Raw genomic sequence first — 18,811 nt, 5'->3', positions numbered from 1 at the left:
CGGACAAACACAATAAAGGGTAGTCAGAAAAGCCAAGACAAAACCAAACGGACAACGCGGTACAAAATCAGCAAACAATCGGATAGTCAAATGGTCAGGCGGAAGGTCGGATAACAAGTCGAGCAAGGCAGAGGGATTAGGAACGGGGAACGCAGGAATAGATAGGGGAACTGGGATCAGGGGATTAATCTAATAGCCAGCGAATATCAGTGAATGACGCTGGCTCTTTAAATACAGGACCAGGAGCCAGGACCAGAATGTAATTGGTCCGGACTCCTGAGTCCAGACCACAGTCAGCTGCAGTGCTGCAGAGACGTCTGCCACTCACCCTGAGCACTGATACCGTCCAGCTGGGCGGCCGTACGTCACTGGAGCCTGCAGCACCCTCGGTAACCACAGACGTTGTCGGGTCTCCGTGACATCACACGGCCCCAGCCGGGGAGGCGGCGCTGCGCTCTAGTCGGAGAGGACATCGCTGGAGCGCGGTCAGATAAGTTTCTGACAAGAATTTTTCTAATAATATGTTTCTTTACTTTGAAATTTCTCAATGTCACAAGTAACAGGAGAGTAAAGGCACCCCCAAATTTTTAATGCAGGTTCACAGACTTGATCGTTTTTATTGATCCATCACTGAGTTTGTTCACAGTGATGGCGGCGGACATCTTGGATCCGATGGCTGCCCGGGGAGGGGAGGGTTAGTGACCGAGACACTAGGGGGTTATTCAGAGGGGTGGGTAAGGGAACATGTATTCACCTTCTCACTGTGGATTCATGGTAAGGGGAGTTGAAAGTGTGCAGCCACGCCGGCAAACCGGATGGCAGAATACATCTGTGTATAGAATGGAGTCTATGCCATGGGTGGAAATGCGATCGGCAGAATTTACTCGGGTTCTGTAGTGTGAACGGTGGGTTCACATTGAAGAATAGGTGAGGAATTAGGTGAGAAATTGAATAGGAATCCGCTCTTATTTCAGCTTGAAATTTCTCCCTTAAAATACGTACAGAGCAATGTCCTATTGTGTTCAATAGGATTTCTGCTTCGTTGTTCACACTGCAGAATTTCCGAGCAGGATTTTCTGCCGCTGATCTGCTTTCTGCCCAAAAGAATTGACAAGTCAATTCTTTGGGCGGATTCTGCTAGAGGAATCCTTTAGAAGTCAATGGGGGCTTAAATTCCACTCAAATCAGAATTCAGAATCGCTGAATAGGTGAAGAATTTAAAACAGAAACTTTCCTTTCTACAATTCCCCAAGAATTCCTCAGTGTGAACCCCCCCATCTTAGGGTAGGTTCACACTAAAGCCTTGAGAAAGGCCTCTGACTCCTTGCACCAGAAAATAAAAGCATTTCTCTACATCCTGGAAGCACAGCTGGTCATATGAAAGGTACCATGTGTCTCCCTCTCCTAATAGCTATCTAACAATGTCTGCAGTTTGGAACATGAATTACAGCTGACAGATTGTTAAAGGGACTCACCTCCACCACCCTCCTCAAAACCCTAATCCAAAGGCATCTGTAAGTAGGATAAAGGATGCCGATTCCAAATCTGTAATTTGTATTTTGTAATTCTCTGCTGTAAGCCTACAAACTGGGCAAAGATACATGGATTGATGCATAGAGAGGACTACTTAGCTCCAGAATATAATGGAGAGGACTACTCATGGTGTGTTTACACAGAGGTTTATCTGAAAGATTTTTGAAGCCAAGGCCAGGAATGGATTTGAAAAGGGGAGAAAAATTCTTTACTTTACTATCAGTTCTCTATTTATAGTCTGTTCCTAGCTTTGTCTTCAAAAATCTGTCAGATAAATCTGTGTAAACACACCATTAGACTCCTTCATTTGTGGGTTTATTGCAAACAAATGCAAGAACATAGAAAAATAAAAATTGCAGATATTAAATCAGTGTTGTATACTCTACTGATAACTTAAGTTTAAGGGGTATTTTGGAGGTGACAATGCCTTTAAGAAGAAGAATTAGTAGTAGCTTCATAGGTAACTCCTCCTCTTTAGGTGTCACTGTCACTATAAAACCTAGGTCCGGTGCTCTCCCGATTCTGTGTCACATGATCAATCAGGCTCATAATGAAAGTCTATGGAGCCCGACTGATTATGCTGACAGAGCTGCAGCAGTCCTCTCCCCACTCGTTCTGAAGATTTGTACGGTGTGAACACTCAGACCCAGGCCGATCAAAACTTCTGACATGTCTCTATGACATGTCAAATGTTTTCTATGGCAGTGATACTTTAAGGTCACCAGGACAGTCCCTGTTACTGTATTCATTACTAGTGTTTTCTGTAATGATCTAACACTACTACTTATGTTTCTTGTATTATTGGCATGATCTAGTAAAGCAAGACTACAGCGCCCCCTACCTATTGATCTATGTATCTGACACATCAATGTCTTGGGGGTATTTTTTCCGTTTTCAAAGAGGAACTTTGGCCAAATTGAAAGTTTGTCTGCAGGCAGGAGTGGCAGGGGAAGAGGTATATAATAAAGAAGCTTTACTTACCTGTCCCCATGCCACTGCAGCAGCCATTAAAAGACTACCAGACCCCATCTGTAACTATTTCCCCTGGGTTGCATTGTCGTCACGACCTGGGGTAAATTACCCTGTTCCAGAAATCTGGCAGGGACAGGAGCAGTAAGGTAGCGCTCCGGGGGCATGGGGGCGGGTAAGAGATTCCTCTTTGATGTTTATCCCTGCCCCTGTTTGCAGCCAAATTTTCATGTATAAATAGGCAAAAACAACCCTCAGACAAAAGTACAAAAAGATTTTCTTTTCAACAAAATAACATCTTAATTATATCATGATTCCCAAGTCACCCATAAAAAACATATACACAAATAGACAGTTAAAACCAAAGTGGTTTTTCCACAAAAATCATGTATCATAACAAATGTAGTGCTGGGCAATGACCATATTCATAAACATTACTTGTACTTGCTATGTGATTATTAGGAAGAGCTTGTTCTTTGATGGTTATCCCTGCCCTTGTTTGCAGCCAAATTTTCATGTTGGACAGACCTCTCCTTAAAGTTAAAAATAATGTGTATGCCATGGTCATGCCTCTATCTGCAGAGCCATGCAAAAGGAATAGCTGGTCAGAGTTACCAGCCTGATCATCCTATTAAGGTTACAAACCCACTTGGCGGGTCTGCAGCGAGTCTCCATGCTGCGTTTTTGCAGCGAGACTCGCTGCAGATCCCGGCCCTATGCTTTTAATGGCAGACAAACACGCAGCAGGGATGTACATCCCTGCTGCGAGTTTGTCTGCAGCCCTCCCCATTAACCCCCCGGCCGCCGGAGCTGATACTTCACCTGATCCCGGCTCCAGCGGTTCCCGATGTCTTCAGCAAGCCGCAGCGGGGACCAGGTGAAGTATATGCTCCAGCCAGCCGCCCGATCGCCCCCCCGCAGCCCCGGCCCCCCGATCGCCCCCCCCGCCCCACCGATCGCACGCCCCCCCGCAGCACCGCGGGGGGCGTGCGATCGGTGCTGCGGGGGGGCGATCGGGCGGCCGGGGCTGCGGGGGGGGCGATCGGGCGGCCGGGGCTGGGGGGGGGGGGCGTGTAAGCGATCGGTGCTGCGGGGGGGCGTGCGATCTGTGCTGCGGGGGGGGGGGGGGGGGGGTTGGGCGGGGCTGCGGGGGGGCGATCGGGCGGCCGGGGCTGCGGGGGGGGGCGGCCGGGGGGCGATCGGGCGGCTGGCTGGAGCATATACTTCACCTGGTCCCCGCTCCGGCTTGCTGAAGACATCGGGAACCGCTGGAGCCGGGATCAGGTGAAGTATCAGCTCCCACGGCCGGGGGTTAATGGGGTGGGCTGCAGACAAACTCGCAGCAGGGATGTACATCCCTGCTGCGTGTTTGTCTGCCATTAAAAGCATAGGGCCGGGATCTGCAGCGAGTCTCGCTGCAAAAACGCAGCATGGAGACTCGCTGCAGACCGGCCAAGTGGGTTTGTAACCAAAAGGAGGGAGTTTTATCCACTGTATAAATAAAATAAATATGACCAAAGCCCACTGGGCGGAAATAGCTCTGCCTTGTGTCTTTTTAAAGCGACTCTGTACCCACAATCTGTCCCCCCCAAACCACTTGTACCTTCGGATAGCTGCTTTTAATCCAAGATCTGTCCTGGGGTCCGTTCGACAGGTAATGCAGTTATTTCCTAAAAAACAACTTTTAAACTAGCAGCCCTGTGCCCAACGGCCGTGACCTAGATTGTTTATGCATTAGGCTGGCACACCCTCTCTGTCCCTTCTCCCCGCCCTCCTCATCATTAGGAATGCTCCAGGCAGATTTTCTCCTATTCATCACCTGTGTCAGCACGGCACATGGGCTGGATTGTTAAGGCACCTGTGCAATGTTCAGACAGGAGAAAATGTTTTAGGGGCATTCCTAATGATGAAGAGGGTAGGGAGGAGAGACAGAGGGGTGGTACAAAATTATGGCACAGATATTGTAGGCCATGGCCATTTGACACAGGGCTACACATTTAAAGGTTTTTTAGGACAATAACTGCATCACCGGCCGAACCCCAGAACCCCAGGTCAGATCTTGGATTAAAAGCAGCTATCCGAAGGTACAAGTGATTTGGGGGGGGGGGTCAGATTGTGGGTACAGAGTCACTTTAATGTATGGCTGTGCTTGTGAAATACATGGAATGATTATCTGTCTGATCAGGCTCATATTGTCCTTGTATTAGGGCCAGTGATCAGCCTATGTAGGGGTATCATTACGGGGGTGAACATTACGGAATCCCGGCGGATCACCAGCTGCAGATTCCACAGCTCGCCCTCCACAAAAATCTCTGCTGGTCCCATAGGCTTCGTTCTACGGTTTGCAAGATTCCACCACCTACCTGAAGAATGAACCCACTCATTCTTTGTGCAGACGGCAGAATCTGGCAGCGGAGATGGGCGTGGCCAATCTACGGAGTCTGTAGCGGGTGATACTAATAGGGGATGTGCGAGCCAATGTCCAATTAAAGCACTGGTACACATGATGAGTGTCTTGTCTCTTATACAGATCACTAATAGGTAAATGAAAAACTGTTGGGATAAGTTGAATCTTTGTGTCCGATAAGCACTTTTTATTGGAAAGGCACTCACAACGACTGAAGCCAAATCAGAGACTGATATTCTGTACACAGGCAGCAGAATTTGTCCACTGCAGACTTGAGCAACATTTGTATCTTCCTTGAGAAATCCTAAGTAAGTAACAACCTGCAACAATTCTGCAGATACAAGAAGCCGCAGCATAAATGTGCTGTACATTTCTGCAGATTCACAACTAAGGGGAGATGAAGGAAACCCTGTGCAGAGGTGCAGTTGCCCATAGCAACCAGATTGCTTCTATCATCAAGAAGGCCTCTGAAAAATGACATCTGGAACCTGGTAGCTACAGGCGACGGCTTCATTGAGTTTCATAAACCTCCCCCATGTCTTCAGCCTACATTAAAGGGGTTGTCCAGCGAAAATCTTTTTCTTTCAAATCAACTGATATCAGAAAGTTAAATAGATGTTATATTTACTTCTATTAAAAAATCTCAAGTCCTCCTATACGTATTAGCTGCTGTATGTCCTGCAGGAAATGTTGTTTTATTTTCAGTCTGACACGGTGCTCTCTGCTGACATCTCTGGCCGAGACAGGAACTGTCCAGAGCAGAAGAGGTTTTCTATGCATAGAAAAACAAGACAGAGTCCCTGTCTGGGCCAGAGATGTCAGCAGAGAGCACTGGGTCAGACTGAAAATAAAACATTTCCTACAGGACATATAGCAGCTGATAAGTATAGGAAGACTTGAGATTTTTTAATAGAAGTAAATTACAAACCTATATAACTTTCTGATATCAGTTGATTTGAAAGAAAAAAAGATTTTAGCTGGACAACCCCTTTAATTTATATCCTCTGCTACTTGACTACAAATCCAGCAGGTCTGAAGAGTCACATGACAGGTAGTCAGGGGCCACCCAACCAAAAGCTGAGCCTGTCACTAAGCCATAAGAGATGTACGAATTGCTGGGATACAGCTCACAAGGTGTAAAGTGTCCCCGGTCAATAACATGCAGAATAAGGCACATAAAACAGACCCGTATATAACAGTGACAAGCACGACAGCCGGGGCAGCTGTAGGCAGTCACTAGGACGCCACCATTCCTGGCACTGACACCACTAAGTTGGCAGCAATGGGCGTGTCGCTGACTGCAGTCCGCTAATCCGGCCGGGAGCAGGTGACTGGCCGTGTGTACAGAGCACTGGGCGTTGATCGCCAGGGGCTGCAGGCGGCACCACTATCCTGCTATGTGACTGGCACAATGAGCAGGCCTGGACACTGCAGGCTATCCCGCACTGGGCACCGGCTGCCTACTGAGGACATACCCTGCAGCACTTTGTATGATCAGGTGTACCGCTCACAGGGCAGCATCTGTGGCCATCTCCTGCACAGGCTACATGATAGGACTCTAGTCCTCTGTATACACGCGTCATACTAGACACATGGAAAGAGAGCGGCGTCACGTGATCCTAGACCAGCGCGTTACCTGCTCACTGTACGGGATCCTGCCTCCGGGCGTCTGCAAGGCAACTTCAACCGCAGTAAAACAACGAGACAGGAAAGCTGCGGCTTCTGCTGACCGTGATCCGGGGAGGGTGGAAAAGCAGAGCAATGAACGGAGCAGGATGATCCCGGGAGCCTGTAGGTCACAGCGCCCCCTGCTGGTGGCTATGTGGTTGGACGAGTTAGGCTGCGGGGGCTCCAGCATAAGAGGTGGGCTGTGGAGCTGAGGTGCAGGTGAGTATCAGTCTATGCATTATAGTTTATCTAAAAGCTGTACACTCCATACACATATAGAGCTCCTGAGGGGCAGCTTCATAGCGTGCAGCACTCTTTCCCCCTAGTGACAAGTTCTTCTGGCTCCCAGGCTGCAGGACTAGTTACACTAGAAGGTTATGTTCACACACAGTGTTTCCATCAGTCATTTGGTCAGTCTTTTTTTCAGCCAAAACTAAGAGGGGGTTGAAAACGCAGAAGCTGTGCAGATCTATCCTTTATAATTTTGCCCTATTAATTTCACTCTGAATTTTTGTTGAAACTTATTAAAATGACTGACAGAAATACTATGTGTGAACATAGCCCAATGGCAACTGAATAAAGACACAGATGACAGACCTACCTCCTGTCAGAATCCACTGACCTACTGTAGCTAATGCAAGTCATTAAGGTTTTTCATATTCCATTCACACAGCACATGTAGCAGAAAACCTATACATGGAATAATGAATGCACGCTGGATTCCACCCATGGATAGCTGCAGATTAGACCCACTGAATGACAATGGGATAATCACTCCAGGGCAGAAATTTGAGTTTCAGCATTGGATTTCTGTTAAAGAGGTTATCCAGCGCTATAAAAACATGGCCACTTTTCCCCCTACTGTTGTCTCCAGTTCAGGTGCGGTTTGCAATTAAAGGGGTTATCCAGTGCTATAAAAACATGGCCGCATTCTGCCAGAGACAACATGATTCTTGTCTTCAGTTCAGGTGTGGTTTGCAATTAAGCTCCATTCACTTCAATGGAAATGAGTTACATAACCCCACCCAAACTGGAGACAAGAGTGGGGCTGTCTCTGGAAGAAAGTGGCCATTTTTGTGTAGCGCTGGATAACCCCTTTAAGCTTCATTTACTTCAATAGAACTGAGTTTCAAAACTCCAACCAAACTGGAGACAACAGTAGTGGGAAAGTGGCCATGTTTTTGTAGCGCTGGATAACCCCTTTAAAGTGACTGTACCACCAGGCCCAGGCTGAAGCACTGGAGGCGGGCCAACCCACCCCCAGTGGGAAGAAACCCCAGCCCCTCTGTGTATTGACTCCATTAAATTCAATGGAACCCCGACAGAGGAGCTAGGGTTTCCTCCCACTAAGGGTGGATCGGCCTGCCTCCAGTGCTTCAGCCTGGACCTGGTGGTACAGTCACTTTAAGGCTATGTTCACACTACGTAAAACTACGGCCGTAGTTCTCGCCGCAGGCTGGGTTTATACTGCATGGTGTATCAGTATAAGAAGGCTGGGGTATATAATTTATGGTGTATCAGTATAAGGAGGCTGGGTATATAATGTATGGTGTATTAGTATAAGAAGGCTGGGGTATATAATGTATGGTGTATCAGTATAAGAAGGCTGGGGTATATAATGTATGGTGTATATAATGTATGGTGTATTAGTATAAGAAGGCTGGGGTATATAATGTATGGTGTATCAGTATAAGAAGGCTGGGTATATAATGTATGGTGTATTAGTATAAGAAGGCTGGGGTATATAATGTATGGTGTATTAGTATAAGAAGGCTGGGTATATAATGTATGGTGTATTAGTATAAGAAGGCTGGGGTATATAATGTATGGTGTATCAGTATAAGAAGGCTGGGTATATAATGTATGGTGTATCAGTATAAGAAGGCTGGGTATATAATGTATGGTGTATATCAGTATAAGAAGGCTGGGTATATAATGTATGGTGTATGAGTATAAGGAGGCTGGGGTATATAATGTATGGTGTATCAGTATAAGAAGGCTGGGGTATATACTGTATGGTGTATCAGTATAAGGAGGCTGGAGTATATAATGTATGGTGTATCAGTATAAGAAAGCTGGTGGGGCAGGTGGTAGTATGTCAGTATAAGAAGGCTGTCATGGAAAGGTGCTACATCATGCCAGGTGGGGAACCATTCCATGACAGGGCTTTCCTGTCCGCATGGCACATAATTTTTGAGACGTGTGAATGGAGCCTAAGGCCATGTTCACACAATGTATTTGTCTGTTAAACAACGGCAGTTGTTCCAGAGTGTAACAACGGCCGTTGTTTAACAGCACTTCTTCAGGGTCTGTCCACACGTACAGACTCGTAGCGTAACCCTCGCTGCGAGTCTGGCAGGTCCCTTTTACTACATACTCACAGCGGTCTGAACGACCGCTGCGTGTATGTAATTCTGCCGGCCCCTTAACCCCTTCAGCTCCCGCCCCCCTGTGTCTGTATATACATTACCTGTCCTCGCTGCACGGGGGCCCGGCGTCCTGCTCTCCCACCCGGCCAGTCAGTGTGTTGCCCAGCCGCAGCCACTGATTGGCTGGGCGGGAGAGCAGGACAGCGGGACCCCGTGCAGCGAGGACAGGTAATGTATATACAGACACAGCGGGGCGGGAGTATATAGTGAAAGGGACCTGACAGACTCGCAGCGAGATTTACATTTAGTTCAATGGAACTGAGTTTCAAAACCCCACCCAAACTGGAGACAACAGTAGGGGGAAAGTGGCCATGTTTTTGTAGTGCTGGATAACCCCTTTATTTGCATAGCAGTCTATGGAACCCTGTATACACTATGGCCTTGGTTTTCTGCTGCCACACAAAATAAATGACAGGTCTATTTTGTGTGGCCACTATTCAGTGAACAGCGGCCGTACAAAATGTCCCGATATACTTAGATTTCCTTGGTGGCTAAAACTTAACTTTTACTGTATCACTAAAATATCAATCCAAACACACAACGACAAATACAAACGTACAGTGCATAGTGAATTAAAAGTGTGGAGGGGTAACCGTATACAGAGATGAACATTAATGGGACATATACAGGTAGGATATTTATGGAGAGATGCGGTCAAAAGTGTGTCCTGGCCTTGAACACTGACTAATGAACTTAAAGTTCTATCGACCTTACAGTACTAGACCGGGGGGGGGGGGTGTTTTGTGCTTATCACCCCCGATCTAGTACTGTAAGGTCGATAGAACTTTAAGTTCATTAGTCAGTGTTCAAGGCCAGGACACACTTTTGACTGCATCTCTCCACAAATATCCTACCTGTATATGTCCCATTAATGTTCATCTCTGTATACGGTTACCCCTCCACACTTTTAATTCACTATGCATTGTACGTTTGTATTTGTCGTTGTGTGTTTGGATTGATATTTTAGTGCTACAGTAAAAGTTAAGTTTTAGCCGCCAAGGAAATCTAAGTATATCGGGACATCTGTCCCCCCATACTTAGTGTAAAGTACGGCTCCTAGCCGCACTTTACATTGTGCTCTATGGCACCCGCGAATGCACACGCATTCCAATTAAATAAAGTGATGTTCACATCTCAGACATTGGCTGATGTTTGACCCGGCTAGGTCAAACAAGGCTGATGTTCATACAGTGTGTGAACATGGCCCAAGGCTGTGTTTAGAGACACAGATAATGGACCAATTTATCTGACAGATTTCGGAATCCAAACTCAGGAATGGATTTGAGAAATCCAGTCTTTCCTTTATGACCTGTTCCCCGTTTATAGTCCTGTTCCTGGTTTAGGTCAATTATCTGTGTGTGTAAACACAGCCTGAGGGTCCGTTCACAAGTAATGGATCCCTGCCCTGTACAATTATGTGCAGACAAACTCACAGCGGGATGAACATCCCGCTGTGAGTATGTCCACAGCCCGCCCCGTTAACCCCCCGGCTGCTGGAGTGTATACTTCACCTGGTCCCCGCTCCGGCTTGTATCGGCCGAATGAACATCACTCTATTTAATTGGAATGCATGTGCATTCGGGTGTGCTCGCACTTCATTTTGCCGTAGACCACAAGGTAAAGTGCGACAAGGAGTAAACTCTATGGGCAGACAAACTCGCAGCAGGAAGCACATCCCGCTGTGAGTTTGTCCGCAGCCCGCCCCGTTAACCCCCCGGCCGCCGCAGCCTATAATTCACCTGGTCCCCGCTGCACTTGCAGTGTCCCAGAACAGAGTATTTCTCCATAGCTTTGTGTCTACACCTTTATTATAGTCAGTTCTGTTCTGGAAACATAGCCCCACTGCAAACTGTTAAATTATCCTGTCACCCCCTCAGTATTCAGGTATGCTATTCCATTTATTTCTCATGCATATTCATTTCTCAGTGCCTAATGGTGTCATGATGCAATGGCTTGGTGAGTCACGTGACTGCCCCTGCTGCCATGGTAACTCCAATAGCCGTCGAGCTTTGGTTGGTTAGCTGCTATCCCTCGTGCAAAAACCGTGACATAACATCAGCCTACTACCCTCAGCCAAGTGGCCCGGCGCACATTGGCTTCGGTGGTTCTCGGCACATCCCGTTCGCCCAATGTTTACACCGAGAATTGTGCAGCTGTTCTCGATACATTTTACCGCTGCGCAAAAGATCACATGAGCCGACGAGCAGACATTTCCTCGCACATTGGCTTATTTCTGGCACCTTTAGGCTAGGTTCACACACAGTATCATGTTCACAAACTGTTAAAATTTAGTGGATGGCTGCCATTTAATGTGGATAAGTGTAAGGCTATGTATTTGGGCCATAGAAATAATAAGTACAGTTATGTGCTGATAAAACACTAGGTGAAACTGCTTCCGAAAAGGACCTGGGGGTATTAGTGGACAGTAAACCCAACTCAAGTGATCAGTACCAGGCAGCAGCTGCCAAGGCTAATAAAATAGTGGGATGCATCAAAAGAGGAATAGATGATAAAGATAAAAACATAGTTTTGCCTCTTTATAAATCACTGGTCAGACCACATATGGAATACGAAGTACAGTTTTGGGCACCAGTATATAAGAAGGACATGGCTGAACTGGAGCGGGTGCAGAGGAGGATGACCAAGGTCATTCAGGTAATGGGTGGGGTACTAAAGGCCATATTACATGAAGAGATTATCGTCCGTATTCGGACATTACGGCCCATAATCGCTTTGTGTAATAAAAGACAACAATCAACCAACATGTACGATGTCAGCTGATCATTCTTTCAACAGGCTGAAACCGCAACGATAAGACTAGAAACGATCTGCTGTTGTTCTGAGTAACAGGAGCGGCAGCAGCAGACCGTCGCTATTTCCTATGCCCCGCCCCCCCAGCTCCCCCTAGCAAGGAACGAGGAGCGAGCAAGCACTGACCTGACAGATCGGCGCTCGCTTGCTCCAACTGATCGCCCGTGAAATAGAGGCTTTAGACAGATTGTCAAGCTTAGGGCTATTTAGTTTGCAAAAAAGACCTCACACTGTTCAAACATATGAATGGACAGTACAGAGATCTTTCCAGTGATCTTGGGGGACACCAGCCTGTATAAGGCATAGTGTCCAGGACTGCTAGGGGAGGTTTAGGCTTAGGTAGGTCCCTGGGCCCAGCTCAGGCGTTAGTTTTCTCCCCCTTCCATTTATTAGTAGACATGAGAGGGTCAGCAGTCCCACTGGACGGCCCCTGGTAATATTGCCCTGCCCTTACACTTCTAGCTGGCTGGCTGGCTGGCTGGCTTTTTCCTCCCACCCCATTGTGCAAATATATATAAGGCTGCTTTGTTCTTACTTATGTTTTCTCAAGTTTCCTTAAGTCACAGCTGGCAGTTGAGAAAAGAGTTAATATAGGAGTATGGTAGGCAAAAGTACCCGTTGGATGCCGGCGGATGACAGACCCCAGGTGTATCACCTACAAGGTCGGCGTAGTCCAGAAGGAATTTTCTTCCTGTGATGGGGCAATTGGCATCTGCCTCATAGGGGATTTTGCCTTCCTCTGGATCTACACACTCATTTCCAGAATATGAGATAAGGGGTCAGGTGGCAGCAAGTGGCAAATGAGATGTATGTTTATACAAGGTGGGCAGAGAAATTCCTGACTTTGCCACCTTCTATTTGGAATTGAAAAATGAATTTGGTACCATATGAAAGCTTTATATTTTGTTATGTAACTGCGAAAACTTCTGATGCTTACGATTCTTATAACTATTTTTAATTTAAGACATCGGCTGAGATTGCAGAGGCACAGGCCTGTTGCTGAGTCCACTGAGGTTATGGGGCAACCACTCAAACTTCATTTTCAACAGTGAAATGCGCAGTCTTGAAACAAGAAACCCAGGTTCTGACAGTACTCTAGGAAGGACACTTCTCCCCTACTGTTTGTGACAGTGTGAATGTCTTTTGCAAACTTTCCCTGGAGAAACAATACCTTCATGATGACCCGTAACTGCACATGAGACTTGCTTTTGCCTCTGCCATCTCAAGTTCTACCTGAAATTAAAAGTAGTTGCCTGTTGCTAGGATCAGTCTGTCTAGTAACTAGATCAGTCTGTCTAGAGCAGGAGGAGGTTCCCCATCCCTAGTCTAGAGACACCAAGGAATAACACAGAAATTCAGGACAGGGCTTAAAGCGACTCTGTACCCACAATCTGCAACCCCCCCAACCGCTTGTACCTTCAGATAGCTGCTTTTAATCCAAGATCTGTCCTGGGGTCCGTTCAGCTGGTGATGCAGTTATTGTCCTAAAAAAACCAACTTTTAAACTTGCAGCCCTGTGTCAAACTGCTGTGGCCTAGAGTATCTGTGCCCTATCCTTGCACAACCCCTCCGCCCCTCCTCTCCTCCTCTCTACCCTCTTCATCATTTGGAATGCCACTGGCAGGATTTTTCCTATTCCTCTGCATTGAACACTGCACAGGGACCTTAATGATCCAGCCCAGGTGCAGTGTTCACACAGCTGATGAATAGGAGAATACCTGCCTGGGGCATTCCTAATGATGAAGAGGGCGGGGAGAAGGGGCAGAGAGGTTGTGCCAGCCTAATGCACAGACACTCTAGGCCACGCCAGTTTTTTAGGACAATAACTGCATCACCTGCTGAATGGACCCCAGGACAGATCTTGGATTAAGAGCAGCTGTCTTAAGGTACAAGCGGTTTGGGGTGGGCAGATTGTGGGTACAGAGTCACTTTAACTTCTGCTATGTGCATAAAGAGATAACTCCCGGGCTGGGTACCTGCTATCTGTGAGGCTGTCTGCCTTTTTCCACAGGATCCACCAAGTGAATAACTGTTAATTAAAGGACAACTCCAGCCAAAATGTATTTTTCAATACATTATTTACGTAATACGTTATTACATAAGCAAAGATAGACAAATTCCTAATGTACACTAATTATGGGAAATTCACATATAGTGCTATTTCCCTCAATTTAGTAGTTTAGACAGGCTTCAATTTTTCTATTAAAAAAAAAAAAAGGTTACGTCATTACTCGGGTGTATTTACGTGAAGTGTCCAGCAGGGGTTGCAGTATATGTAGATGTTACATGGTAAAATAGCTGGGGCCTTTCCTGTGCCTTACTCACAAAATGTAGTTACTTAGCTACTAATTTAGCTAAATTTGGGGGGGGCTTGGTGATGGGGATCTCCCTGGTACTACTCCCCCATCATCTGCTCATTAGAGATGAGTGAACCTCGAGCATGCTCGAGTCAATCGGAACCCGAACTTTCAGCATTTGATTAGCTGCTGAACTTGGATAAAGCCCTAAGGCTATGTGGAAATCATGGATATAGTCATTGGCTGTATCCATGTTTTCCAGACAACCTTAGAGCTTTATCCAAGTTCAGCAGCCCCCGCTAATCAAATGCCGATCGTTCGGGTTCGGATCGACCCGAACCCGGTTCGCTCATCTCTACTGCTCATACTATAAGCAGATGATGTGAGGAGTAGTAGTGTCTATCTGTCCCACTGCACCAAGCAGGGAGGGAGGGAGGAGGTAGTTAGATGCATCGGCACCTCTCTCCCTCCCTGCTCGGTGCCCTTCATTTGGGGAGCAAGTCTCCTTGCTCCCCAAATTATTCCATAAACATAGTCCATTAATAAAGGGTAGTTTTTACATTACATACTCTTCCATATTACAATACAATACAATACTCTTCCAATACAGTCCATAGACTTCTACATATACTGCGCCCCCTGCTGGACACTCCATAGGAATTACACCTGATTCGTGACGTCATGTTTTTTGAGAGAATTTGAAGACTCCCTGATCTACTAAATAAAGGGAAATAGCAGTATATGTGCATTTCCCATAATTAATGTACATTAGAAATTTGTCAAACTTTCCATAAGTGATAACATATTAAAAAATACTTTTAGCCAGAGTTGTCCTTTAAGGCCATTTCAGGACGGTCCTTAGGGGGTTAAGGGTCCATTTACACAGAAGGATTATCTGACAGATTATCTGCCAAAGATTCGAAGCCAAAGCCAGAAACAGACTATAAACAGAGCTCAGGTCATAAAGGAAAGCCTGAGATTTCTCCTCTTTCCAAAACCATTCCTGGCTTTGGCTCCTAATTAGAGATGAGCGAACCGGGTTCGAGTCGATCCGAACCCGAACGTTCGGTAATTGATTAGCTGGGGCTGCTGAATTTGGATAAAGCTCTAAGGTTGTCTGGAAAAACGTGGATACAGCCAATGACTATATCCATGATTTCCACATAGCCTTAGGGCTATGTGGAAACAACAAGCAATCACAATAAGGCAGGGTTCACACCTGCATCATAAGCACCTTTCGCAGATCTGAACCTAGACTTAATTGGGGTCTGTCATGTTTCTTGCAGGTGCTTGTCAATTTGCTAGATTGTAAAATACTGTGCAACAATTTATGTACTGTTTTTTCAAAGAATTTTATGTACTGTTTTTTCAACAGGGGCCCTAAATGAAGCTTCTGTCGTAGATGTGAATAAAAGCTAACTATTAGAGATGAGCGAGTCGATCCGAACCCGAACATTCGGTATTTGATTAGCTGGGGCTGCTGAACTTGGATAAAGCTCTAAGGTTGTCTGGAAAACATGGATACAGCCAATGACTATATCCATGATTTCCACATAGCCTTAGGGCTTTATCCAAGTTCAGCAGCCACCGCTAATCAAATGCCGAAAGTTCGGGTTCGGATCGACTCGAGCATGCTCGAGGTTCGCTCATCTCTACTAACTATCCTAAAGCCCACACTACCAAATATATATATATTTATATATTAACCTCTTAAGGACCCATGACGTACCGGCACGTCATGGATCACTGTCACTTAAGGACCCATGACGTACCGGTACGTCATCCCTTTAAACGGGCGCCGCGGCCGGCCGGGTCCCGATCGGGGGAGATAGCCTGCTATAATACATAGCAGGCCATCTCTCCCTGTCGGCATGGAGGGTTGTTAACCCCCCCCATGCCGACGATCGCCGCTATTGGCTGATAAGCCCATAGCGGCGATCGGAACCTTTCCGGGCCATCGGTGGCCCGATGACCCGGAAAAAAATGGCGGTCGGTGCTGTCCGAGGACGGCACCGACCGCCATTACTGTAAAAAGTAATGGTGGTCACGGCTGGCCGGCCGTTCACGGCGATCAAAGTCCCCACAAGTAATAAATACCTGCTCCGGACCCCTCAGCTAGGTAGCTGAGGGGTCCGGAGCAGGTATTTGTACATTACTCACCTGTCCCGGGGTCCTGATCGGCGTCTTCCGGGTTCCCGGCGTCCTCTTCATCTTCGGCTTCTTCCGTGAGTCCCGATCGTCTCTTTCCGGCTCCAGCGTCGTCTTTTTTCGTATTTTTCCGGCTCCAGCGTCGTCTATTTTCGGATCTTGCGCTCTGCTGCCCCCTAGTGGCTGATACGTGTATTACACTTATCAGCCACTACAGGGATGTTCAGAATGTAGTAAAAAAAAATTTTTTTTTCCCAATTTTTTTTTTTTCTATTTTCCGCACCCTATCGCCGCTGAGTGTTGATCAGCATCGCACAAAAGTGCGCTGCTAATCAGCAACTCCTCCTTTTTGGCGTAGGGTGTTTTTTTTATATCCTACTGCCACGGTCTGCTGATAAGTGCCGAACATAAGTGCGGCATTTATCGGCAACACCATTTTTGGCGTAGGTTTTTTTTGTATACTTACTGTAAAAAACACGTAAAAAACACTACATTACACCACACTACACTGAATAAAGTTTTACACTACACCACTACATACCCCATATACTAGTCCCCATATAAAGATGGCCCCCAGGGTGTTTTCGGTATCGGACGCATACATTATTATTGCCTCCGACACCGAAACAGACAGTGAGGATGAATGGGGGGTCATTTGTTCCTCCATTCATCCTCATCCTCCTCATCATCCAGTGACGTGTCTGGGAGTAGCGTAGCGTACGCTGCCCCCCAGACACGTCTTTTCTGCCAGTACCGTCCCAATAAGAGATGACGGTATGGCGTGAAATTCTACAAACTCTGTGAGAGTACCTCAGGGTACACTTACAGATTTAGGGTACGTGCAAACTGCGGAATGGCGAAGGATAACCCTTCGTGCATTCTGCAGCTGGCACCCGCCGGCGGACTGATGCAGGGGCGCGTCTCCGCCCGTGTCATAGACTCTATCCTATGCATGGGCGGATTCCATCATCCGTCATTCCATCAACATGTTGGACGCAGAGCGGAATCCGCCCGTGCATAGAATGGAGTCTACGACACGGACGGAGACGTGCACCTGCATCAGTCCGCCGGCGGGTGCCAACTGCGGAATGCACAAAGGGTTATCTGTCGCGATTCCGCAGTGTGCACGTACCCTTAGAGTGTATGAAGGAAGGGACACTCGAATCCAGCCCCAGATGCCCCCCCCCATCCTCGGAGTTAGTGGGGAGATCGTTGGGGAACTGATCTTCCCACTGCTGGATAAAGGTCACCACCCGTACGGGATAACCTTTATACCAGCACCCCCTCTTCTGGTCCCTCGCTGCCCGAGCTACTGTAGCTTGCGGCACGATCCGAACATATCAGAAGTAGTAATAGTGCCCTAATATTTAGCAGCCATGGAGCGGACCCAGCGCTTCTGGATATGAAGGACCCCGTATCGCACCAGGACAACATTTACCAGGTGACGTCCCCCACACTGGAGAACAGAAGACCCCAGAAGAAGTGCAGAGTGTGGTGTAACAGGGGGATCAGGAAGGACACCATTTACCAGTGTGACACCTGTCCTGATCACCCCGGCCTCTGTATACTGGATCGCTCCAAGGCGTACTACACGTCATTGGGGTTCTACATTATCTAAATTCTGTCCCTTATTCCTATTTCAGGGGTCACGTTGATCCAGGGATTATTCTGATCGCCATTATGGAGTCGGGAAGGAATTTTTCCCCTGTGATGAGGCTACTGTCGTCTGCCTCACGAGGGGTTTTTGCCTTCCTCTGGATCAACACAGGTTGAATTTGATGGACACCTGTAATTTCCAACCTTATAAACTAATAATTGGCCTAATACCCCCAAATAAATTAGAATTGTCCCTTTTCCCCAGCTAAGTAGGTATGGCCGCCATTCCCATTAGAGGATGCCATGATGCAATTACAAAGCCTCTGTGCGGCCAGGACAGTAGAAACCCCCCACAAGTGACCCCATTCTGGAAACTACACCCCATAAGGAATCTAACAAGTGGGGCAGCGGGTATATGGCCCCCTGGTGACGGCCACATTTGGGACGTGAAAATGAAAAAAATGGTATTTTTTATTTTCACGGCACATGTTCTACACATGTGCCCATCACTAGTGGGGTCCATATGCTCACTGCACCCCTTGTTAGATTCATTATGGGGTGTAGTTTCCAGAATTGGGTCACTTGTCGGGGGTTTCTACTGTTCTGGCAGCACAGGAGCTTTGTAATTGCGACATGGCCTCCATCCCCCATTCCAGCCTCTAAATGGCGCTCTGTCCTTTTGGTGACTTGCCCTGTGCCCATATGGCAAATTATGTCCACATGTGGGGTATTTTCGTACTCAGGGGAAACTACCCTACACGTTTTGTGTTCATTTTCTTTTTTAACCCCTTGTGGAAATGGAAAAAAATCAAGGCTAGACCAACATTTAGTGTAATTTTTTTTAAATTTTTACTCTAAATCATTGATCTTGTCTTGATTTTTTCATTTTCACAAGGGGTTAAAAGATTAAAAAAAACACAATGTGTAGAGCAATTTCCCCTGAGTACGGAAAT

The 18,811-nt window shown here is 46.9% G+C and overlaps 2 protein-coding genes across 3 annotated transcripts in view; one reads left to right on the top strand and one right to left on the bottom strand.

Annotated features, from left to right (window-relative positions):
- Positions 1-6,643, bottom strand: part of LOC138769942 (myosin-10-like) — a 273,325-nt gene extending 266,682 nt beyond the window's left edge. Inside the window, exon 1 of the mRNA XM_069948702.1 lies at positions 6,546-6,643. The gene's annotated coding sequence lies outside the window, so the exon portion shown is untranslated. The remainder of the gene's footprint in view (positions 1-6,545) is intronic.
- The window catches only part of MPV17L (MPV17 mitochondrial inner membrane protein like), a 43,160-nt gene continuing 30,670 nt past the window's right edge, over positions 6,322-18,811 (top strand). For both annotated transcript variants that reach the window (XM_069948710.1, XM_069948704.1), the window contains exon 1: positions 6,322-6,796. The gene's annotated coding sequence lies outside the window, so the exon portion shown is untranslated. The remainder of the gene's footprint in view (positions 6,797-18,811) is intronic.

The sequence above is a fragment of the Dendropsophus ebraccatus genome, chromosome 12 (genome assembly GCF_027789765.1).
Source record: "Dendropsophus ebraccatus isolate aDenEbr1 chromosome 12, aDenEbr1.pat, whole genome shotgun sequence".
In the NCBI taxonomy this organism is placed as follows: Eukaryota; Metazoa; Chordata; class Amphibia; order Anura; family Hylidae; genus Dendropsophus; species Dendropsophus ebraccatus.
The sequence above is the reverse complement of the archived record's forward strand: the minus strand, read 5'-3'. Positions and strand labels throughout refer to the sequence as shown.